Source organism: Peromyscus maniculatus, chromosome 5 (genome assembly GCF_049852395.1).
Source record: "Peromyscus maniculatus bairdii isolate BWxNUB_F1_BW_parent chromosome 5, HU_Pman_BW_mat_3.1, whole genome shotgun sequence".
Classification (NCBI taxonomy): Eukaryota; Metazoa; Chordata; class Mammalia; order Rodentia; family Cricetidae; genus Peromyscus; species Peromyscus maniculatus.
In genome coordinates, this window is record NC_134856.1 from 103270028 (window position 1) to 103294570 (window position 24543).

Genomic DNA, 24543 nt, shown 5'->3' on the forward strand with positions numbered 1-24543 from the left:
TCGGTTGTTGAGATAAGCACCATGACCAAAAGCAACCTGGGGACAAAAGGGTACTTAATCTTCCAGGGAACAACAGTCCACCACCTTGGGAAGCCAAGGGCAGAGCCCAGGACAGCAAGCGGGGAGTCACGAACTCAAGTGGCGTAAGCTGCCCACTGGCTTTTCCTCGCTCGATGCTCTAGCTTTCCCTGTACAGTTCCGGCCCTCCTGTCCGGATGTGACACTGCTCACAGAGGCCTGCCTGGACACAGTTCTATCAACTAACAATTAAGAAAACGCCCCACAGGCATGCCCAAAGGCCGATCTGTTGGAAGCAATTACTCAACTGAGATTCCCTCTTCCCACGTATGTCTGTGTTAAGGACAAAAACTACAACACTGTTTCACTAGAGACTGGTGAACTTCTCTCTAGTACTATTGGATAGGTGTCCTGTGTTAGGTTAATTAAGCTGGAAGCTTAGATGAGGAAAATACAATGAAGTCTCTTTCAGAGTGTTTGCTGACGGTACTTTTCTTCCAGCAGCCTTGCATTTCCTATTTCCACTAAGCAAACAACAGAAATAAAGTCGCCTGGGGTGGGGGGAAAGGGATGTTTCCACCGCTTTGTGTCTCGGGTGAAGGAATTCTAGAAGACATCAAGAGAATCCAGAACTTGATTCCTTGCCAAGCACAGTAGGAGATGCTTACAACTCAAAGTTAGCTCCTTGGGGTTATTTAACACAGGTTGGTAAGCTTTTCCTGTATTTAGGGTGCTGTGCTCCAGCTGTCTGTGTTCCATGTGGATACATGGAATAAAGCTGGAAAACAGAATTCCTTTCTAGGGAGGTACCAAGGCCTTACGCCAAGAGCAGGGGGTGTAGCTCAGTGGTAGAGCGCATGCTTTGCATGCATGAGGCCCCGGGTTCGATCCCCGGCACCTCCACTTTGGTTTTTTGCTCAGATTCAACCTGAGTCATAACTTTGAAAGAGACACAGAAGCTGGGATCCCTGCTCCTAACACCCTTCTGTGATCAGAGTGTGGCATTAGACCTCGAATTCAGTTGGTAGTGCCCTTATAGTTGTGACTGTTGAGGACACCTTGCCAGGAAACTTCCCCGGGCTGTTCAAAACTTGTGTCAGCCCAAAGCTGTCACAGGCCCCTCTCCCCTTCCTCCCTTTCTCCTCTGCTTCCCCCTTTTCTTCTTCCTTTTCCTCCTACCTGCAGAGAGAATCATTTCTTGATTCTCTTTAGAAAACTATGCTCCCTAAACAGCAAGATTTCCTTCCATTTTCCCCAAAAGTTTTAAGTTTATACCCACAATCCATTTAGGTTTAATTCTCATATAAGATGTTAGAGTTCATCCTTTCATTCATTTCCTCAGATGCCTAAACTTTCCAGCACCATTTCTTAAAAGTCTGTTTCCCTCAACAGAATTACTCCTGCCATTCTGTTTAAAAACAGTTCGGAATATCTGTGTGAGTTGGTTTTTCTGTTCTAGTCTATCCTATGTGTCTATGTCTCTACAATGACCAAACAGTCCTAGTGACTGCAGTTACACAAAAGTAGAAATAGAAACTAGCTAGACTGGCCCTGTGTTATATTGCTTAGGAGAATTTCAGCTATTATAATTCCATACACATTTATTAGAATTATTATGACTTTCTATACACATTTTTAGAATTATCTAGTCTATATCTACAAAATATCTGGCTGGGATTAAAAAAAAATGTTTGTGGGGCTGGGTAGATGGTTTAGTTAGTGGTTAAAAACAAACAAACAACAACAACAACAAAACCTGGCTGCTCTTTCAGATAACCCAGGTTCAATGCTCAGCACCCACATAGTAGCTTACAGCCTGTATAATTTGAGTTCCAGGAGGTTCAATGCACTCTTCTGGTCTCTGTGGGCACCAGGAACAGACATACATTCAGGCAAAATGCCCATGCGCGCGCACACACACACAGACACTGTTAGAATAAAATATAGAATTATAGAATCCTGGGCCTTGAGCATTCTCATGAAGCACTTTATTGATACACGTGCCTGACTCTTGCCGGACTTTGATAAGAGTTTTATTAAGCCTGCTTGTGAAGATTTTTGAGCGCCGAGTCATGCAAACTGTGGACACTGTGCGTCTGTTTTCTTAGACGTCTTTCACCAGTGTTGTGTACTTTGTTTGCTCTTCAGAGTATGCCCTATATGTTGTCACATTGACACACAAATATTTCTCTTTGTGAGACATTATACCTGTGGCTTCTGCACCTGCCCGCACCCCTGACCCCCATCCGCCTTGTACATCTTAGTCAAGCGCGGTCAGGTGCTGCACCACTGAACCATAGCCCCAGCCCTGTCAAGGGCCTTTGGTTTGTTTTCCTTCCAGGAGCTTTATGGAATTGGGTCTTAAATGTGCTAGACGTAACTCTTATTTTTGCTTGATTTCCTATCTTCCCACCTGTATCTACATTTCTCAGAAGGTTCATGGGCTCCTTTGAAAAAATTTCTGGCACTCACTCCCTTTGGAGCCTGTAAAAGGGAAGATTCTGAAGACCCATTTAAAGATTCTGTTTTGGGATTTTCCCTGGATGGACGCTGGGATCTGCTGCCTTGCGGGAGATAAGGACAACTGTGGGAAGAGTGTCTGAGGTCTTTCGTTCAGAAGCCGACAATTCAAGAGTTCAGAAACAAAATTTCATGATGCCAAATTAGGACAGCAAAGTAAAAGCAAAGGTATAAACCATAATACAGAATAGTCTAAAAAGGTGCATAGCGGCGGGGGTGTAGCTCAGTGGTAGAGCGCGTGCTTAGCATGCACGAGGCCCTGGGTTCGATCCCCAGCACCTCCACACTTGTTCTTCACTGAGTTCATCTCTCGGTGACCTCTACCGACAAGAAGAGGTTGTTTCATGTAATCTTTTGTGCACGCTTCTCCCACTCTCAGCGATGTAAACTGTTCATTGTTTATTCATCTTTTCAACGGCTCCTCTCTGCCCATATCATGACTGCCTCTGCGCAAGGGAAGGGCGGTCAGACGATGTACGGAAATACAACTGCCATCTCAAGATCTCTTGAAAGCAAGCCAAAAGTCACATTTCCCGGTGCGCTCCTTTCTCATTATTATTAAGATACTAGTAAGAAAAAGACCGGAAGAAAAGAGAAAGGCTTTCGAAAAAACTTTACACACACACACACACACACACCACACACGTCCCCCAACACCGCGCCCCGCGCTCTCTCTCCTGCCTTGCTACAATGGACGGATCCCAATGCAGAAGAAAATCTCCCCTGAGCTTTGCTTTCTCCACCTACACCACACAGAATCTTGGTGGACGTAAAAAGTCAACCTAACCAGCTGTCCTGGCGCCCTCAGGCCGGCTTTTCTTTCATCTGTCCTCGGGGACCCGCTTCTCCATCACCTCCCCCACATCGTGAACGAAGAGGACTTTCCCAACACTCATCCAAGTCTCGGTGAACCAGTCTTTTCCCTGGGGTACCAGTTTTTAGGATGCTGACCCAAGGAAAGATGCTTCCCACATCTTCAGTTGAGAAAATTGTTTTCCGCGATAGGAAGAGAGACTAGTCTTCCCAACGCTATGGCAGTAGCTTGAAATGAAAGGAAACAAAGACTCACCTGGCCATGTGAAGAAACCCGAAGTTTTGGAAACAGCAGGAAATATCTATTGTTTGTACCTCTGTGCCAGCTGCGGTTGGAGAATCTGTTCAGGAGCTTGGAGATTAGGACTGAGAAGGTTATTGCAAAAGTTTAATTCTCTTTGTGCAGTTCTTGCTGGGGATCTGAAATGCCTCCCTTCTGTTTCTGTGTGGGTCTTAGAAGCAACTACAACCACCCCGGTGAAAGCTGCCCCAGGTTTCTCCACCACGATCCCTTTGGGCATGTTTGAGTGCAGAGACTGTCGCAGCATCACGCAAAATTTTCACTTGGTGTTTGTTTTTTTTTCTCAATTTGGGGAGTGTGTAAGGAGCTGATGTGTGTTATTTGACACCGGGAGTGCATGTCAAGGACCAATGCTTCAGACCGACGAGTGTGGCAAAGCCTCCCCCAGCCCCCCATGGGTAAGGCTTACGGGGATGGCAAAGGCTTCTTTTGTCCCAATGCAAATATTGACAGTGTGTGCAAATACAGGTGCTACTAACGACTGATCATTGTGTGCAAAAACTAGCAGCTGTGGGTTCCTCCTCCAGGATGTTTACAGCCCGAGGCTGCTTGCCTGCAGACGTTCTACCAAGACCAGCTACCTCTTCCCCTGTGCTGTGCGTAATCAACTCTTGAGGTTCCCGGTTGTTGAGAAGTAGATATGTTCTATCAAAGGAAGCATAGCCCAGGGGATCCCAACTTTTCTGCATGTGTGTCTGTGTGTCTTTCCCTTGCTGCCCGTGGTCAGCCACTCAGGAGTCAGCATCTCAAGCCATCTGTGTCTAAGCTCCCGAGACATCTGTCCTGGTTCTGTTCTTTTGCGCTGGTGTCTTAGCAGTTCTGCTGTGTTGACAGTCTGAAAGCTGTGGTGGGGACACTGGTGTCATGCTGTGGGAATTCTGCAGTCTAACAATACTGGGGATTACCAGGAGGTCCAGTCTGTGGCCACTGGATTTGGTATTATTCCTGCTGAGGCCCCAAGATCCCTAGATTCAGTTATTTCCTTTTCTTGGAAAGAGTGCCCACAGTGTTGGTTCTCTGGAGACTTACAGTAGTCCAAGTTGTGTTACTCGTGGAAACTTGACTCCCATAGATTTTAATAGCTTGGAAGATTCTCCAAAGTTTGCTCCACACCAAAATGGAGAAATTGCCCAGTACATTGGCCTCTCCCTGAGGCAGGCGGCTCTCTGTGAGTTCAAGGCCATCCTGGCCTACATGGTGAATATATAGCCAAATTACATAGAGAGAGCCTTCCTTAAAAAGACAAGTAAGTCTACAGAGCAAGATCCAGGAAAGGCACAAAGCTACACAGAGAAACCCTGTCTCTGGAGGAGAAAAAAAGAAAGAAAGAAAGAAAGAAAGAAAGAAAGAAAGAAAGAAAGAAAGAAAGAAAGAAAGAAAGGAAGGAAGAAAGGAAAGAAAAGTAAGATGAGAAAGAGCAAGATAGGAAGGATGCCCTCATAACTTGGCAGAATGCAAGACAGGTCACGGTAATAGTGTCTGCTTTAAATGCTCTATGTCCCTTTCAGGAAATAAGACTTAAGGAAAATGAAAGCTCATTCTTCTAGTCTTTGCCCCCAAATAGTTTAATCAGCCAAATGACCCCAGGCAGACTGACCCTGACAGGGTAGACAGAGGTGGCCAGGCAGAGAGCTCTATGATTTCATTGGTTAAAACTCTGTCCAGAGATTGAGTCATGGAGGAAACTCACAATTGATTTCTACTCTGCTCTGACCCTTTAGGGATTATAGCGCACTGCTGGTTTCTCCAAACTCAACAAATCTGATGGCATTTTAGAAGTTTAACTTCTCCGACAGTGTACTAGAAAAGACTGGGTCTTAGTTTGGATTAGTATTGGTATGATGAAATATGACTAAAGCAAATTTTGGGGAAAGGTGTGGCCTTCCCTTGAAGGTTTCTTCACAAGAGGATTTTGGGGGGGAAGGGGGATTATAAATTAAATTTAAATTTTGTAATTAAACAATTTTCTCCTTCTGGTGATGGTCTCACATAGGCTAGGCAAGTGTCCTGTCATAAGCGCTCTCTCTCTCTCTCTCTCTCTCTCTCTCTCTCTCTCTCTCTCTCTCTCTCTCTCTCTCATATAATGCCCAGCTCTCCATTGTCTACAAATCATATTCTTTCTTATTGGGGAACCCATACCTATCAATGTGTATCTCCAAAGCCCAGTGGATGACTTTGGCAAAAGCATGGCAATGGGAAAACCTGTGAGAAACATACAGCAGGTATTTATAGGAATAAAACCATATAATCGTGAATTCTTCAAAAAGTGCTTTCAGAGAAAGGTGGATCGTGTTAAAAAGTCATAGAAAACACAAAGCAGATAGGGCTGGACTCTCTGAGGCCAGCCAACACTAAGCAAGTGACTGTTCTGTCATGGAATGGATTTTAGAGTCCTGTACAGGAATGCCAACCTCCACAGAGTTCTAAGTCTCTTTCCTAAGATGTTAATGGAAATGATTTTAATTTAAGTAGATTTAAAAAAACTAATGAAAAGTGGTTTTGATGCTGGGGGTTGAACATAGGACTTTGCACTCACCACTGAACTATACCTCCAGGCCTCTGTTTACTTTTTATTTTGAGACAAGATCTCACTAAATTCCCCAGACTGGCCTCAAACTCAATCAGTAGCCCAGGCAGTTCTTGAGTTGCCATCTTCTTGTTTCAGCCTCCAGAGTGGCTGGGATTATAGCCCTGCACCAACAAACCTAGCTAGTTAATGGCTTAGTATGTTGAACCTAAGGTTACCTTAGTAAAGGTAGGAAAAATTAAAGACATTCAATTCTGATCCTTCTTACTCAGCTCTTGGGAAGATTTACTTGAATTCAGAAGAATAGTGTGGAAGGGCAGATTTTGAGAAATTATTTTGGACATAAAATCTGGACCTTTCAGATTATGGAGCCAGATCACCAATTGCAGCCCAGAGCTGAAATCACCTGGAGTTCCTGTACCTGAGCAATTTTGACTACACGTCTACTCTCACAGGCATCTTTCCCCCCTCTTTGGAATTTGGAAATCACAACCTTCCTTCAGAGAGGTCATTCTCTCATTGTCTCATCTTGAATACGCTGGGGTGTTACAGGCTGTGTATTCTACCACCTTGTTTGTTTGAGACAGTTATGTGTAGCTCAGGTTTGCCTCCAACTCACTCTGTAGCAGAGGATAACCTTGAACTCCCTGATCTTTCTGCCTCCACCTCTCAAGTGTTAGGTTTACAGGTATGTGCACCGTCATCCCTTCCAATTTTTCCCCCCAATTGTTTCCAATTACTGTCATCAACAAGCAAGGGACTGAAGCGGGAGGGGAAAGCAGGTGTTTTACTCCTCATTCTGTAGTCACAGTTTACAGAGGCACAGCCAAGTGTTACCAGAGATGGACCGTGCAGCACCCCCTTATTGTGCCTGGAATCGAACCCGGGACCTCTCATACTGACCGCTGCACTACACCACTGAACTGTACTTTCGGTACTTCAGCATTTTTCCTCTTCTATACTCCAGGAGACTGTGAAGTGGGCTGGAGGACGTCCCCATACACGTGCTGATGCAGCAAGGCTTGCAGGTGCCGGGAACCAGCGCTGAAATGGGTACATTCAAAAACAGTCTGTTCAGAGGTGGATTTATTTTAGATATGAGCAAGGAAACGTGATTAAAGACAATTTAAAGATGGGAAACTTGGATGTTTTACTGCGGTATACACAGTGTTGATGGAGAGAAGGAAAAGCAACATGGAAACCAAGATCACCTGACTCCTGCATGCTTAGCTTGCGGTCTACCTCTGAGCCACACAACCAGCTTGATCGATTTAGCAATGAATATGACTGGTCTCGATTTTGGTTGTTCTCAGGCTTGATAGGAAGGATTTGGGTTCCTGATTTCCAAAATAAAACCCAGACTCAATCATTTTTTTCACCTGCGAGTATGACATTAGTTGTGAGTGCTACTTTAGAAGACATCATTCTTCCTCTCACTTTCTCAGTGCACGCCAAGGTCCGTTCCTGGGCTTCCCCGAGATTCCTCCCTCCCGCAGGGAGGGTACCAGAATGTGCTCTGTGTCAATTAATTTTCTTTTGGTTGCATTTAATTCCACATACAAAATGGTCGGCAAGACAAAAGATACTGGAGAAACAACACAGACTTTATCTACTGCTATGTATCAAACTACTGAAAATCGGGCCATTGAAAACAAGACACACTTGTTTCCATAGGCTCTCTACAGTCTGAGTTGAAATTTGGGGCATGGCCACTGAGCATTTTCTTTTCTCTTTTCTTTTCTTTTCTTTTCTTCTCTTCTCTTCTCTTTCTTTCTTTCTTTGTTTTTGTTTTTCTCAAAGAAAAAAATTTTTTGAGAGAATAAGAACTGGTATTTTCATATTGCTCTGGGCATACTGAGCCGGTACACAGGCTGCTGGCCTCCGTCATATTAAATCAATATTTATAATATTCCACTACAACAAGTTTTGGGCATTTCACTAAAATGCACGTGCAAGGGCTATAGACTTTCTCTGAATTTCAGTTTCTCATTCTTAGTTCTTTATATGAAATTATAACTAGAATAATTAAGATAATTAATTATCTGAGTGGGAAAATCCCAGTGGAAGATCTAATTTGGAAAACTTTTAACAAATCAAAACCAAACAAACACAAAAACCAATGCCCAAACCCAAAACACCACCACCAAAACCCCACAAAATCTGGATAGCACTGATCCACCGGTTTTTGTTTTTTCTTGGTTCTTCCGAGACAGAGTTTTTGTAGGTAGTTTTGGTGCCTTTCTTGGAGTTCGCGCTCTAGACCAGGTTGGCCTTGAACTCACAAAGATCCACTTGGCTCTGCCTCCCGGGTGCTGGGATTAAAGGTTTGCGCCACCACTGCACAGCTGATACACGCTTTGCTTTTTCCTTGGAGTGTTGTGTTGAGCCTGATATTTCAAAATTGACTCGTTTTTTGTTTGCAAAGTCTTTGGTTGATAACAGCTATGGACATAGTAGGGTGTGTAGAGGGGCTGGAGGTAAAAGAGCGCTTCAAAGCCCCAACTTTTAAAAGTGAACTGTCGGCAGCTCACTGTAAGGCTCTGCTGGGATTTGAACCCAGGATCTCCTGTTTACTAGACAGGCGCTTTAACCAGCTAAGCCACAGAGCCCATGTAGGGAAAGGTGGTTTCCAGTTAGGAAAGAGCACAGGTAGGCAGTGCTGCAGAAACTGTAAGTACCTGAAAATCAAAAGGGTACAGTAGTTCCTCATGTACAGATGACTGGGCAACCGGGACAGCTTGGGTTCGTTGGAGTTGCTGTGGACCCTTTGAACCGTAGTGACTGAACACTCACAAGATAGTGAGTCACATATCTTGTGTACCACATCCTGCTACTTTTCCTTAGCAATGCACATACAATTAAAACAATAAAATTGGGCTTTGATAGTCCAGCTCATTACTGAATTATAAAAGTCTTAATCACTTAATCACTGAGCCCTGAGCTGAGGCATCAGTATTTCAAAAACAAAAAAGCAAAGGAAGGAAGGAAAGGGGAGAGGGTGGAAAGGAGAGGAAAATAAAGAATTAAAGAGTTAGAAAATCATTTCAAAGTCAAACTATAGTTTTCCTGGGTGAAGACTTGAGCATCAACATACTACGTGATACCAGTAGTATAGGTGATTGTTTCACTAAACATTCACAATTCCCATCTCACAGAGGAGTAATCTCATCATTTGATTTGTAAAGTTGGCTTTAGATGCCAGCTTTGCCAAGATTCAGGGATGAACCAAGAGCCTTCAGGTCTTCACCACAATGTTCTCCCGGATGAGCCGTCTCCGCCTCGCAGGAAAGGGCTTTTCTTTCATCTCTTCTTGTCAGTTTTTCCTTCCCTTCTCTCTTCCTTTTCGAAGTGTCCTTAACTGTTTGACGCACCCACCTTCCCCATTCAGAAGGACCTGGAGTCTATTCTGGCCCACAGTGCTGATTAGAACCCCACCTGTCGGGGTGGCGAGGACTGCTGGATGATGGAATCAATGGGAATCCCACATGCCTTTCTGAGCCTCCACACCCTAAAGGCACAGCTCAGAAAATTAAGGAAACTGAAGAAAAAATTCTTGAGGCTCATTTTTCTATTAATCTAGCTCTTTAGTCATTCATAATCGTGAAAGATACAAAGACATTGGCAGCACAACTGTGCTGAAAGAAGACGATATACATAAACATCACCAGCCTGCGCATCCATCACCAAATCTCAAACTTATACAAAAATATGAAAAATGTCGATTTTTTTTTCATCACAACCAGATCTCTTCACAAAATTTTTGTCCTGGAACTCACTCTGTAGATCAGGCTGGCCTGGAACTCAGAGATCCACCCATTGGGATTAAAGGCCTGCACCCCCACCACCACCCAGCTCAAGATTTTTTTTTTTTAAGATTTATTTATTTTATTTTATGTATTTAGGTGCTCTATATGCATGTACAACTTTATATCAGAAGAGAGCATCAGATCCCACCATAGACAGTTGTGAGCCACCATATGGTTGCTGGGAAGAGAACTCAGGACCTCTGGAAGAACAGCCAGTGCTCTTGACCACTGAGCATCTCCATCTCTCCATCTCCTCTCCTCCTCCTTTTTCTTTTTCTTTCTTTCTTTCTTTCTTTCTTTCTTTCTTTCTTTCTTTCTTTCTTTCTTTCTTTCTTTCTTTTTCTTCCTTCCTTCCTTCCTTCCTTTCTTTTTTTTTTTTTTTAAAGAAAATAAGATTGCCAGTTTTTGGTTGGTTCTTTTGTTAGTCAGTCAAGGGAACTATTTTCCATAATATAGTAATTAAATTTTAATTGCAGCAGCCAAAGAAATGTATTCATTAAAACTATTAGTCTTTTGATAAGACTATTCACCTATCAAAGAATTGAGGGTAGTGGGTAAGACAGTAGTAAGTAATTTCAGACATAAGCAAATGATTTGGGGTGACTTCCCCTGATGTTTAATTACTACAGGGAGTTACCAATATCACTCCAGAGTTCATTCAGAATCAAAAACAATTCAAAACAATTGAAGAGCAAACTGCGCGAGTCATCTATACGACACAACTCTAGATGAGGTTTTTTTAAGAAGTTAAGAAACAGTAATTCATGAAAGCATGGGGTAAAATCTACTGACACTTTCTACCAGTGAGGGGAAAATTAGAAGAATGACAAAAAAAAAGGCTTCACTGAATGAGGAGAAGAAATGACGAATCCGTAAGCAGAAGGTAATTTGTGGAGAGCTTTGAAAGTACCGTGTTATTGAATAATAACATGGTAAGTGTCATCGGTAGTGAATTCATCCTGCTGTAGCAGACCAACCACTGCTGCAGCAGACCAAGCCACTGCCGTTTTCACGTGGTGTCAGATGCTAGAAACTGAAGGTGCTTTATCTTTTCCTCAAACCTCCCTTTACTCTCAGTTTTTCTAAAACACTTTCTCCTCACTTAGTTGATACACAGAAACAATTTTACTTCATAAACTGAGTTGTATGATCAAAATTACATTGGTCCATCAAAGTTATTGTTAGGGCCGCAAGTTTAGACTGCTAGTAGGGAATGGTAGAATCATCCAGGAGTACAAAGTGTGTGTCCCAACTAAGTGCGGCTGTGTGGCCATACCCTCCTCTGAACTTCCACAAAGGCTCCTGGCAGACTGTCCTTCTCTCCCTCCCCTCCTTCCTCCTCTGCCTGCTCCTTCTCTTCCCTCTTTTCTTCTTCCCCCTCTCTTTTCCTTCCCAAACACCCCCCTCCCTTCCTGACCACCCCCCTCCCTCTCTTTCAACTACTTACAGGAAGGACACATGGAAGGAGGGAGGTCATTACAAGGGCAAAGACACATATATTTATAATTATCTTAAGTCATTTTGAAATTCATGTGTGTATATATATGTATAAAATGTATGTTTTTCAAACTATCATATTGTGCATGGTAAGTATGCATAATTTGCCAAGTTAAATAAAATGTCTAAAAAAAATAAAATGTTTATACCCTATGAGAAAAGTCCAAGTTTATATAAATAAGCAAAAATAACGTTTTAAATCTCAAAAGGGTTAAGAAATATGCTGAGAAAGATGGCCAATATGTAAGTAAACTAAGAATTGCACGTAGGAAATCTGGGCGCAAGGTCTTCAGCCTAAAAGACAGATTTGCAGATGGAGGAGCTCAGGACTGAACCCAGTGTCTCAGCATGTCCAAGCATGCCTCTGCTGAGCTACACTAGCAACATCAAAACTTGCTTCATCAATACCCCAGTGAGGTCTTCCTATCTGTGACTTTCAGACCCTAAAAAATATTGGCTACATAGATCCCTTTTACACAACTCTGTTCCTTCTGAACCTGCTAGACTGCGTTCTGTCTCGAAGTCACACCAAGGAAAGGTTAACAATGCCAAGGCTCACTAGTCTAGGTGCTGCACTCTTGGCCCCAAAGTCAACTCCCAAGATGATGCCCAGAGGGCACTCCCACCTGAAGGCATCCCTAGATACAGCAATCATCTACAACTTGATATTTCTCTATAGATTTGCTTCTTGGAACCATGTTTATGTCTTACACATTAAAATTTAAAAATCAGTTCAACACACAGAGAGAGAAACCATTTTAAACTCGAATACCAACAGGAAAAAACCTTAAGAAATATAACACTTATCAAAATACATTGTATACATGTATGAAGTTGTCAAAGAATAACTAAACATATTTTAAAAATATGACACATAGAAAAAAGAGGATGAACCTGAGTGTGAATGTTTAGTGCAGATCTTTGATGCAATTGCTTGTTAGATACAATAGAACTACACTTGAATTCTGAGTTCTATTTAGTATGTAATTTTAAGTGTGTGTGTGTGTGTGTGTGTGTGTGTGTGTGTCTAGAAATAAAGCCGATGTTGGAAAAAAGTATTCTCACTGTGAAAGAGGGTGTTCTGACTGGTTTTGTTTGTCAACTTGACACAAGCTAGAGTCATCAGAGGAAGGAGCCTCAGTTGAGAAAACACTACAATGAGATCCAGCTGTAAGGCATTTTCTCACTCCGTGATCAATAGGGGAGAGCCCAGCCCATGGTGGGTGGAGCCATTCCTGGGCTAGTGGTCCTGGGTTCTGTAAAAAGGTAGACTCAGCAAGACATGGGAAATAAGCCAGTAAGCAGCTCCCCTCCATGGCCTCTTCATCAGCTCCTGCCTCCAGGGTCCTGCCCTGTTTGAGTTCCTTCAGGGATGAACAGCAATGCTGAAGTATAAGCCAAATAAACCCTTTCCTCCTCACCTTGGCTTTTGGTCATGGTATTTCATCGCAGCAGCAGAAACCCTAACTAAGACAGAGAGGCTACACAAATTTCAACAAAGGCAACGAACAGCTCTGGCCTAGCTTTGTCTACTAAAACAGTGCATGAACAGTTGTACGCAGACGATGAGCAGAACTAGCCTTAGGTAATGATTACTCTGTATGGATACTACCAACAGGAAACCAGTGCTCCGGGAGAATTTTGTTGAAAGTGGTGCTAGGACAGGAAAAGTACAATAGGAGCCTAGAATATCGTTCCATGCCAGAATGTAAGGAGGTGCTCAGAAAATAATGGGATGCTCAAAGGGTCACAGGATCTACTGTAGATTTTACAAACACCAAGAATGAAAAGTTAGTGAACAATAAAAGTCAATGATCTATAGAACACATAAGAATATCAGAGTCTACACTGATGTAAAAGAGAAAGCGAAGGAAGGAACGAGGGAAAGGCAAGTTTTTCTTGTGATATCATGCCAATACACAAATGCAGAAAGAATTCTGACCATCATGCAACAATGGATTCAGACAAAGTTAATTTTTGCAGTAAGGGACATTGGGCCAAGAGAGGGCCTCATAAATGCTAGGCAAGCACTCTACCACGGAGGTATATCCTCGGCTTCAGGCAAAATTTATCAGTCAATTGTAAAACTATTGATAAAAGTCTGATTTTAAAAAGCCATGTATGTGGTTTCAGAGAATTTGCCCATGGAGTTCTGGTGAAATTTGGCTCTGAGGGAAGGGAGGAGACTCCACCGCTCAGAAGTGGTGCTGTTCGGACTTACAGACCAGTACACCGCACACACAGCCTTAACTTCAGAGACGGCGGACGTTAACCCAATGGGCTAACTCATGACAATTCTTAGTTTGTTCATTTTGTGTCAGGGACAAGATTCTGTGGCCCAGATTGGCCTGGAACTCAGTATGTGGTCCAGTCTTCTTCAAACTCAGCAATCCTGATGCTTCAGCCTCCGGAGGTACCTTCGCCACCATGCTTCAGATATTTGGGATATCAGATTTATTTATTGTGAGTGAAGAGTATTTTTTTCTCAGCCTGGTGCGTGTCCTATTCTGAGTTTTTCACAGGCTACTTTTTAATTTTAATGAAGTCCAATATATTAATTAATGAGCGTGTTCCTGGATCGTGTCTTTGGTGCTCATTTCTGCTTTTGAAGAGCCACTGTTCTCTGCTGAACCCAGAAACCGAACCTTTGTGTCTGCTACTGCGGCAGCAGAGCCTTGGGCAGAGGTGGCGCTTAGTGACTGTCAGTTGCGGCTGCACCTGTATGGATCCTGGGTGAGGTTGCTGCAGCCAGATCCCTTCGACAGGCTGCAACATCTTCTAGGACCCCTGGTGACGCTGAAGTCCACAGGTCTGTGCTTTGCGGTCAAGTGGGCTCAGCCCTTGCCGGTGTGGACAAAGACCAAGGCAGATGTTCACGTTTTCTTCTTATAATATTTTCACAGTTCCTTTTCCGGGCGAGGCCAATCTACATGTGTAAATTTGGGCCTTTGAGTTGCAGAAAACGTTCCAGAATAGGGGTGAGGAATCTCTCTTCCCTCAATCCTTCCTGCCTGTGCCTGGGATGCGACTTGGTCACCAGAAGAACCGGCAGGGCGGAAGGTTTTGGAACTTGTTTTCCTCTTGGCGATTCTGAGACTGAGGTTTGTTGAGGTCTCAGAAGGAGCTGCTATCGGTGCAGCCGGACTTTATCCTTAGTAGTCCAATAGTGACTCCCCAAAGACAGAACAGCTATGCGTAACACGCTGGGAATTTTAAAAGATAGGAATTGTGTACGACCACCTTCACTACCGGGGGATGTAGCTCAGTGGTAGAGCGCATGCTTCGCATGTATGAGGCCCCGGGTTCGATCCCCGGCATCTCCACAAGTTTTTTCGTTTTTCTCATAATAATATATATCTAAATTTCTTCCCCACGATAATACCTGTAAGCTTTTTGTGTCCTTATGTTTAATGAGTTTTATGAAAACTCTGAGGTGGTTGTTGGAAAAGTCAGGTGGAAAGTCATCTGGTGAGAGCATCCCGAAGGAAGATAGAGTCAGTAAAAATAAAATGACTCCAGCTTATTTTTTGGGGAAATAGTGGGAACCGGAGAGGTACTAATATCATCCATTGCTAATATTCGTTGAGAATTCTATATAGGAATTTAGGGGTCCCCTGAAGAGAGAATCCCTCACACATTGCTCCAATTGCCATTTTATTTCTTACAGTGACTTTGGCCTTATTAACAGCTTCTGCACAGGACAGCTAATCAGTGTGAGAGGTCTAGGGAAATGGTGGAGATGAGCCTGGAACCCCGGTTTCCCAGGCTGAGGCAAAAGCACCAAAACCTATTGAACAATGCCTGCCTCAGCAACCTGGAATAAAACTTTAAAAAGCCAGGTGAATGGTCCACAGGTGCTGAGCTTGCCTATCTGGCAGCAGGCTCTGGGTCCAGGCCCTAGCAACACCATCGTAACAACAAAAGAGGGCTGTAGAGCAAGTTGACCGAAACCCATCAAAGCCTGACGTCCTGAGAGCCGGATTGGGTTTGGATTCTGGACACCGAGTCACTCATTTTCGGGCTCCTGGGTTCTGTGTTGTAACTGTTACAGAATAAAGCTGAAACCTGAGCAGAGAGCTCTAGTTCTGAAGCCTAAGTGGATAGAACCTCAATGTTCCTTTCCTACTGAACACTTTTCACATCAGGAAATCATCCAGGAGTATTATGTCTGCTCTAATTCGTTTTTAAGTTTGTTTTTCCTTGTGGAAATTGGCTTTGAAACTTGACTAAGAATCACTGATTACACTGGAAATCAGCCTGGGCAAGGTGAGCATGACCTTGGCTTCAATTAGCACCAAGTATCTGCATCTCTTTGTATTTGCTTCACGTATAAGAACACAACTACAGAATGCTGTTTTCTAAATAGTCATTCTAAGCATTCATGTAATTATTTATTCGCGGCATGTCAAACTAATTTGCTTTTATTTCTCATTCTAGCTAGGGGTTTGTTGATTTGGAAGAAAAATTATGTATCTAGTTTAAATGAACTCTGTATTTTATTCCAGGATAATAAAGAACAAGTTCGGAAGTGTTTGTTGAAAAGGAAGGGTATTGGTTTTGATGGGTTTAGAAGTATGGCTTATCTGCATGGCCGACCATTCACCATCTGTGATGGAGATGTGGCTGCCTAAGCAAAACTAAGTTTATAAGACTAATAATGAAAACCAAGGAAAGACAGTTGGAAAACAACCAAGGGCCACTGCCCTGCCCATCACACGTACTTACATGAAACCTAAGCTCTTATTCATCTTTCCCAAAGTACTAAAATACTGATCTCTAGAGTGTGTTTTTAAGTTTAAAGCATCCTGACCTTTTCAAATGGTTCTCTTGCAATATAGCTTCTTGTTTTGTCTGTTCCTCATCCACAGGATGCACCATTTCTGTATTTTGATGTGATTAGTTCCTTATCACTCAAATTTTACTTCAGCAGGAAATAGAATAGGAAGCACACACCTACAACCTCAGCATCTAGGATGCTGATACAGGAGGATCACTGTGAGTTTAAGGCCAGCATGGGCTACAGAGTGAGACCCTGTCTCAAACGAACAGCCAAACTAGCTACATCAAAGGCAATCAATTGACAAAGAGATGAACATATTGGAGCTGGGGATGGCTCAGTGGGCAAAGTGCTGAAGAACCTGGGGACCTGAGTTTGGATTCCCCCGTATGCACGTCAAAGCCAGACATGGCAGCACGTGTCTGTAACTGGCTAGTTTAGTCTAAATAACAAGCTCCAGGTTCGGCGAGAGACCCTGTCTTGAAAACTAAGGTGAATGGATTGGGACTTGCACTAAGTAACTACCAGGTTCTTAGCCTCTCTTGGGTTCAGATAGCTATGTAAGCCAGTCCAATAAATCCTCCTTGTCATATGTAAAATAATTAATAAAATAAAATAATAAGGGCTCAGCTGGTAAAGGTGCCTGTTGCCAAGCCTAATGACCTGAGTTCAATCTCCAGGACCCACACACGGAAGGAGAGAACCAACTGCTGCAAAGTGTCCCCTGACATAGACAAAAGCAAAATAAATAAAATATTAAAAAAATAAAATAAGGCAGAGAGTTATAGAGAATGATCTCTAACCTCCATGTGCTTATGCTTGGGTAGGTGCATCTGTGTGCAACTATGCACATATTTGTACACACCATACACACACACACACACACACACACACACACACACACACACACACGCACACACACACACAAACCCACCTCGGTCTGCTTCACCTAAACAGCCTCTCTCTCTCCTTTGCCCTTTCAGTTCCGTGGAGACTTTCAAGTAACCAAAACTATCTTCAAAACACAATGAGACAAACTTGCTGATCTGGCCCCATCCGTGGTCACAGCTTTCCAGAAAAGCTGCTCAGGACATGACAAGACTATCCTCCAGAACAGATCCACTCAAAATTCCACCTCTTGGTGCAACTGATTATTTATACTGTTATTTTCAATGCATTTACTATCTTTCTTTTTGCAGTCCAGACAGGGAATCTGGGAAGCCTAGTGAGCTGTCAGGTGACCGTGGCCAGGTGGCCTGCGCACCCCTCTGTACTGTTGAGAACTTGGGGTTACCCTGCACTCCCCAAGCCTGTGTAGAGTGTACAATCCCTTCAGAAGACTCTTTGAGGTCTTGCTTTTAAGAACTGTGAGAGAAAGTTGCAATTGTAGCAACAATACTGTGTTTTATACTGGAAATGTTGAGAGCAGAAATCAAGTTAAATGCTCTTTACACACGTGCACACGTGGGTGAAAACAAGGAAACTGAGGGAGATGATGAGTGTGTTGACTTCTGTGACCGTGATGATGGTTCCGTTGTACACACATTTGTGTAAACCCATCAAATGGTGTACACTGCACAATTTCAGATAAGAGAATGGTTTGTTCTGCTTTGTTTTTAGAACTACTGAGCCTGGAGAGATGGCTCTGTGGCTGGGAGTGTGGCTGTTTTTCCAGAGGAGCGAGGGTTTCACAATCATCTGAAACTCCAGTTTCAGGGAGTCAGATACCCATCCTCCGCTGGACCCATGTGTCATGAACTCCCCTCCCCTCCCCTCCCCCCCTCTCCCCCCCCCAAAAGTTTTCTAGCCTTGGCCTTGGCTTACTGTTCTTTCCTGGTATTACTCTCTCTGCCTTCTGAATCCTTAGTTTTGCCTCAGTTTCCCTGGTGTTCCCATCCTCCTGGTTTGCTCACAGGTGTATATGAGGATTTCCCTGAACTCTCCAGGGAGGAAAAGATACGACTTCCTGAGAGGGAACGTTCCAAAGGTAGCAGAGACACTCCGTGCACTGTAAGCAAAGCCCCAGAGGAGAGAAGCTGAGTCGGCGAGGAAGTGCGCTCCTGACATCATCCCTGCCGGTCTGAAGACTCACTGAGGAGTCTGAGATTCCGCGTGCTACGGGTTTCATTGGCATCCTTTGGAGAAAGCCTGGGACAGTGGGGGTGACAGTCTAACATCTTGATCCTTTGTTCTCTCAGTGCCTGAGACAGGGAAGCTGGTTATTGGAGAACCCTGTCCTCCAAGGCTCCTAATTTTGATTGCGTTTTGAAGTCCGGGAACAAAATGCGGAGACGGGAAAGCACCGGCAGGTGCGTGCTTTCTTTCTCTCCTTAATTGTAGATAAGACTTAGCAAAGCATTTCCGGTGTTTTCTGGAAGGATCTCTCCTTAGTCCTGAAGGAGAGGAAGGCGCAAGAAGGGAGGATCTCCGACCCCAGATTGTTCATACCCGTTATTGAGACTCTGTGAAATTGCCGGTTGATTAGAATAACCTGGAAACAGGTTTGTTTGTTTTTTTTCCCCCTTAAAGGAAAAAGATGACAAAAAAAAAAAAAAGAAAGAAAAAGAAAAGAAAAAAAAGAAAGAAAAGAAAAAAGACCTTGAATTTTATAAAGATGAGTTGGAATTCACAGCCCTCGGGTGGTGGGGGTGTAGCTCAGTGGTAGAGCGCATGCTTAGCATGCATGAGGTCCTGGGTTCGATCCCCAGCATCTCCAGGTCTTTTCAGAAGAAAGATGCGCCTTCATTTTTAGAATTCTAATTTTCTCCTTAGTCTACTTAGGGCTATACACAAAGCGACATCATGATAGCTGTGATAAAGTGATCATTTGCCATTTCTGTGATCATTGCAAACAGATTCACAGCTCTGAACATGGACGGATGGTTTCTCTTTCCCCCTCTCCCTCCTCTCACACTGGAAAACCCACCACTTTATGACAGTTAGCAATTTGTGGCACTTTTGGAAGGGGCTTTGTTTGGTGGGCCCTTTGTCTAAGAGGTATAGCTCCTTTGAACTTTTGCCTCAACTTTCAACTTGCGACATTCTGTGACATTAACAAGTAAAGGGAGTTTAGAAAAGTTTTCCAATGGCTTTTTTTCCGCCCCACCCTCCACCCCCAAACAAGCCAGCGGCCACCATCACTGGCAGTCTGCCTGGTTGCAGTTAAATCAAGAGCTTGCTTTTAAACCTGGAGTTGTAAGGATAGAGAGAGGCAGAGGTTAGGTAAGTTCTTAAAGAGAACAGTGGGTACCGGTTCTTCCTTGCATCTGACTACAGCATTTTGGACATTCGGGTACAGTAGGGTCTCATGCTCCAGCAACTTGACCCTAAGGAGAGAGGACACTAAAGTGTGAATCTTAATCACAGTGCTGCCCACTACTGACCAGTATTAGAGGTCTGAGAAATGCAACCCCGAAGTATTAGAGATACAAGGACATTTTAAATAGTTAATTCAACAATAGCCACAGCATTTATCAGCTTTCCACATCACAGGTTAGGAGTCCACAGACCTTTTCCTGGTTAGTGCATTTTTGTTGTGCTATGTCATTCTCTTACAGCCTAACCGGCACTTGCCAAAGACCAAGGTGTCTACTCAACAGTTTTAATATCATTTTGTTCTATTGATGCTGTTTATTTTATTTGGGGCAGGGGCAGGAGATCAAAGCTTGTGCATGTAGGCAATCACTCCATCTCTGACCTCAGCTATTTTCCCAGTCCTCTTTTTGCTTTTTATTTTGAGACAAGGTCTCGCTAAATTGCCCAGGCTAGTCTCCAACTTCTGGTCCTTCTACCTCAGCCTCCCAAGTATTTGGGATTTCAGACCTGGCCACCATTCCTGACTTGGTGAGTAGCTTCAGGCTGTGGTTGCTCCTACCCCACCCCCTTCACTCCATTCCACTCCCCACCCTGCCTTCCTTCGTTATCACTTCTCGGCCATCAGCAGAATCCGACTGTGATGGTTAACCTTGGCTGTCAACTTGACTGCATATGGACTCAACTAAAATACAAGCGGTTGGGCACTGCGGGGAGGGATTTTCTTAATCAGATTATTTGACTCAGAAAGACCCATGCCAAATCTGGGTGGCACCAATATTTGAAAACACATGAGAAAGACCCTTTGAAATTTAGCTACAGATCCTCTGTGCCCACCCTGGGATGCTTGGTGTCTGAGCCCAGGGTTCCCACCAGAGTGCCAGGCAGAGAACCCCACAGCCGTTTTTCCAGCCTTCCTCTCCCCATCTTCATCTACCTCATGATGACCCTGGGCTCCAGGACCAAATAGAGCTGGACCTTGCATTCTACTTAAGAGACTCCCAGAGACGGTGTCCCCACTCCCCCCCCCCCCCTGCTTGCCCACCAACCACCCCTACCCACTGTGCAGGCCTGGGAATTCTAGTTCCAATCAGAACTCCAGGAGGGAAGCCTAGAGGTGGTTCAGTCTCCTCCCCCTACTGCTAGGCCTGGACCTCTTGGAGCCAGAACCCAAAACTTTTTCTCTTTGTTTTTGTCTTTTCCTTCCTTCCTTCCTTCCCGCCCCCGCCCCTTTTTTTTTTCTCTGTGTAGCCCTGGCTGTCCTGGAACTTTTTCTGTAGACCAGGCTGGCCTCGAACTCACAGAGATGCGACTACCTCTCCCTCCCAAGTGCTGGGATTAAAAGCGAGTGGAGGCACCACTACCTGGCTCGGTCACATTTCTTAATAAATCCTCCTGCTTCATAACGATGTCTTTTCTGTGGCCTAAGTCAAGAGCCCAGTTTCCCCTTAGTGGCTGTATAAAAGGGGGATTCTTAGATGGGCAGCAGCTCCGACCTGCAGACAGGAAGTGAGTCGCGAGTTTCTTCTTTCTACTGCCCGAGTTCTTTCAGAAACCTCCACTCAGAGGAAGCCTGGATGGTCATAGACTCTAATCATTTTGAGACCCTAAGTTCCAAATCAACTCTTTTTTTTATAAATTGCCTTGGTCATGGGTGTCTTATCACAGCAGTAGAAAAGTAACTAAGAGATGCTCCCAGTAAGTCTGCATTATAAACGTGTGATGCTATTTTGCTCCTCAGCTGCTTTAGATTTCATGAACCCCTGCACACTTGTTCTGAAGTAGAATTAGGAAAAAATGACCAATTATTAGATATGGATTCACTGTTTATTTAGTGATTTGCTTAAAGCACCCCTTGTCCTGCCTATTTGTCAAGCATGACCTCTCTTGCTACCTGGAACAAAGTGACCTGGAGAAGTAGCCGAAACAATGGGCTGTTGCCCTTAGCAACCTGCTGACTGCCTCCAACGCCTCTCTAAAATCTTGCTTGCCCACCCCACCTTGTGGCTTTAGAGTATGAAATGAGAACACAAACTGTACCTGGCGTTGGAGCCTTTCAGGAGTTAATCCTGGCTTTGGTTCACCAGTGAGGTCTCCTCTCGTCCACTCTCATTGATGCCAGAGTACTGGCTGATTCCAGAAGATTCCCACATTTCCTCAGCAAGAAACCAAGTGTCTAGTGTCTGTCCAGCTCTTACTTGCCCAGTGTCGTCTCCAAGGAAGTACCACCATCGTCCCTTGATTTCTTCCCGTATAATTCTGTCAAGTAGTGTGGTAGTTCGAATGAGATGTTCCCCATACCCTCACACATTTGAATTCTTACTTGGTCCTCAGTTGGTGGTGCTGTTTGGGAGCTTTAAGAGGTCTGGTCATGCTGGAGGAAGGATATCACTGGGAGGAGGCTCTGAGGTTCAAGATGTAAGCCTGCTCCTGTTACCACGACTGCCTGAAGCCAGCTTCCCCACCGCTTTGTATGGACTCAGCCTTCTGGACTTAGCTAAGAAGCAAGCTAGCCGGGGCATCTATTTCCCTCTGCATTCTCGACCACAGATATGGTGTGGCCTCAGCTTCTGCCCTCAGGATTGCCCATGGACGGTACCCTCAGACTGTGAGCCACAATACACCCTCTTTCCTTAGACTGCTTTCGTCGGGTGTTTTGAGAAAAGTGCTTTCCTTATCACTGCGGCTCATGGTTCAGTCCACCCTGGCATAGTGGCTGGAGCGGCTGGGTCGGTGGTGAAGGGAATGTGGAAACGCTTGTTCCCATTCCAGCAGAGGAGGACGCTCCTGTCTCCTTTCCCCTTTCCATGTAGTCTGAAACCTCAGTCTACGGGCGGTGCTATCCATATTTGAGGTGGTAGGGCTTTCCTTAGTTAACTCTCTCTGAAAATGCCCTCTCTAAAGCACAGGGGCCCTTAATCCAGTCAAGTTGACAACGAAAATGAATTATCTCAGATGGTGGAGCAGCTAAAGTATTCACATACAAAAGAATGAAATTGAATCTCACACCATCCGTAAAAACGAACCAAAAGTAAGTCATAGACCTACATGCAAGAATTAGAGATACCGATAATCTAGAGATGATCTGAAGTACGCGTAAAGTTGTACATTAGTATATTAACAATACACAATTTGTTGGAAGACTTGAGCGTCCTCAGATTTTGGCACTCGCAGGGTCTTGGAGTCAACTCCCCTGTAAAATACCCAGCATTGCGTTTAGCTTCTCCAAGATTTAGCTTCTCCACGAGAGGGTCCGTGGGGAGCATCCCAGAACCACCACCCAAATGAAGAAGGCAGAGCTGAGAAGGAGCAGTTCCAGGACTCCTGACCCCTCCCCAAGGCTGTATGTAGGTCTTGCCATCCATCTCTGCTCCTTCCTACGAGCTGCAGGAGAGCACTGGGCTCTGGTGTTTGAATCTTAAAGCGTAGGGCCAGCGTCCGGGCGTTCTGCATTTGAGTCGAGCCTGTTTGGAGAGAAAGCGTTGGGTTTTGTTTTATCAACACTCAAGTGTGCTTTTTTCTAACCCGCCAGGCATGCCGATTGATTTTGCTAAAACTTTAGACTAATGTGGTTTGAGACTAGCGCTTGATGAACATCCAGGCGCATGGTGATTCTGAATTGTCAAACTGGAAACCGGTTCCACCTCACTCGGAGCAGTAATCTCTCAGACTCTCTTCGGCTCCCTGGCTTGCACGCTTTCAGGGACTCGCTCTGTGCGTTTTCCAAATAATCAAGTGTGTCCAAGTGTTTTGTTGGTCTGAAGGAAGCGCTTTTGTTTTGGTAGCAGTGTCAATCTATCCGAACAGGACATACACAATACCAATTAATATAAATGGTCACCTAATCTACTGCGATTTGATCAAAAACTAGAGTGGGTCGTCCAGGTGGCTCCGTGGCTTAGTTGGCTAAAGCGCCTGTCTCGTAAACAGGAGATCCTGGGTTCGAATCCCAGTGGGGCCTTCCTTATAGTTTTGAAACCCGGCCGTTTGCCCTGACAAATTCTTAGCCTGAAATCATGTTTAGTTATACAACCAAATCTATTATTTGCAAGGTCAGTCTCTCCAACCACTTCTAATGATCAAGGACCTGGCTAAGAGAATTTCTAGCAGAAAATTGGAAGGGTTTCAATTTAATCTTTACAAAATATTCTACTGGAGTTCCCAAACTCTAAGCATGTTACTTAAACAGATGAAACATAGACGAAGCTCATCGGACACTTTCCGAGTTGCATTTTGTGTCTTTTCGAATGCACATTTAATCTACAGGAATACTCACTAAAGTGAGCATTACTGTGCACACTTTCAGGTAAAGCAAATGAAAGTAGAAAAGAGAATGAAAATAGAAGAGACAATCTGCCCAAATCTCACAACTAGTAAAATAATGAGGCTAGACTTTAAAGTCAGTATTTCTTCTGATCCTAAATACCACATCATCTTATTTATAAAAGTAACATCCAATATAGCTTGGAAGAAGAATGTTTAACATTATTTGGCACATAGACTGACTAGGCAGCCTTTTCTTTTCTGTAAGCATGCTCACATACTCAAAAACATGGCAACAATTTTTGCAGGTCTTTTAAATTGTTCACTGATTTCTTTAAACTCTCATGTATTTATCATGGACCAAAGAAAAAAATATCCTTAACAATCACAAATCAAGACCCAGTCACTAGGGCTGGGGAGACAGCTTGATGACAGGGTCTGGGCTCTGTGTGAGGGGGGTCCTTGGTGACCACTGTACTGGTAAGCAATGTCAGAAACATTTTTCAGAACCACGAATGAATATTACAAAGCTCTTGAGTTGATCTAGGAAAATGTATCACTTTGTTTTTGGTTGGCAGTGTTGAGCACAGAACTGGAAGTCCCACATGCGTGTGGTAAGTGCTGGACACTGAACCACATCCTTCATTTTCAACCGATATAAACTGGGTAATTCGAGGCACATGCCTAGTCAAGGACACCAAGGTTCCAG

The 24543-nt window shown here is 44.1% G+C and overlaps 6 non-coding genes across 6 annotated transcripts; 5 read left to right on the forward strand and 1 right to left on the reverse strand.

The window, feature by feature from the left end:
• Window positions 1-849: 849 nt before the first annotated feature.
• On the forward strand, window positions 850-921 carry Trnaa-ugc (transfer RNA alanine (anticodon UGC)). Its single transcript has one exon. It is a non-coding gene; the product is annotated as a tRNA-Ala (tRNA).
• A 1829-nt stretch (window positions 922-2750) lies between these two features.
• Window positions 2751-2822, forward strand: Trnaa-agc (transfer RNA alanine (anticodon AGC)). Its single transcript has one exon. It is a non-coding gene; the product is annotated as a tRNA-Ala (tRNA).
• Window positions 2823-8714: 5892 nt separating this feature from the next.
• Trnat-agu (transfer RNA threonine (anticodon AGU)) lies at window positions 8715-8788 on the reverse strand. The gene has a single exon. It is a non-coding gene; the product is annotated as a tRNA-Thr (tRNA).
• Window positions 8789-14733: 5945 nt separating this feature from the next.
• On the forward strand, window positions 14734-14805 carry Trnaa-cgc (transfer RNA alanine (anticodon CGC)). The gene has a single exon. It is a non-coding gene; the product is annotated as a tRNA-Ala (tRNA).
• A 4098-nt stretch (window positions 14806-18903) lies between these two features.
• Trnaa-agc (transfer RNA alanine (anticodon AGC)) lies at window positions 18904-18975 on the forward strand. The gene has a single exon. It is a non-coding gene; the product is annotated as a tRNA-Ala (tRNA).
• Window positions 18976-23458: 4483 nt separating this feature from the next.
• On the forward strand, window positions 23459-23532 carry Trnat-cgu (transfer RNA threonine (anticodon CGU)). The gene has a single exon. It is a non-coding gene; the product is annotated as a tRNA-Thr (tRNA).
• The last annotated feature ends 1011 nt before the right edge of the window (window positions 23533-24543 follow it).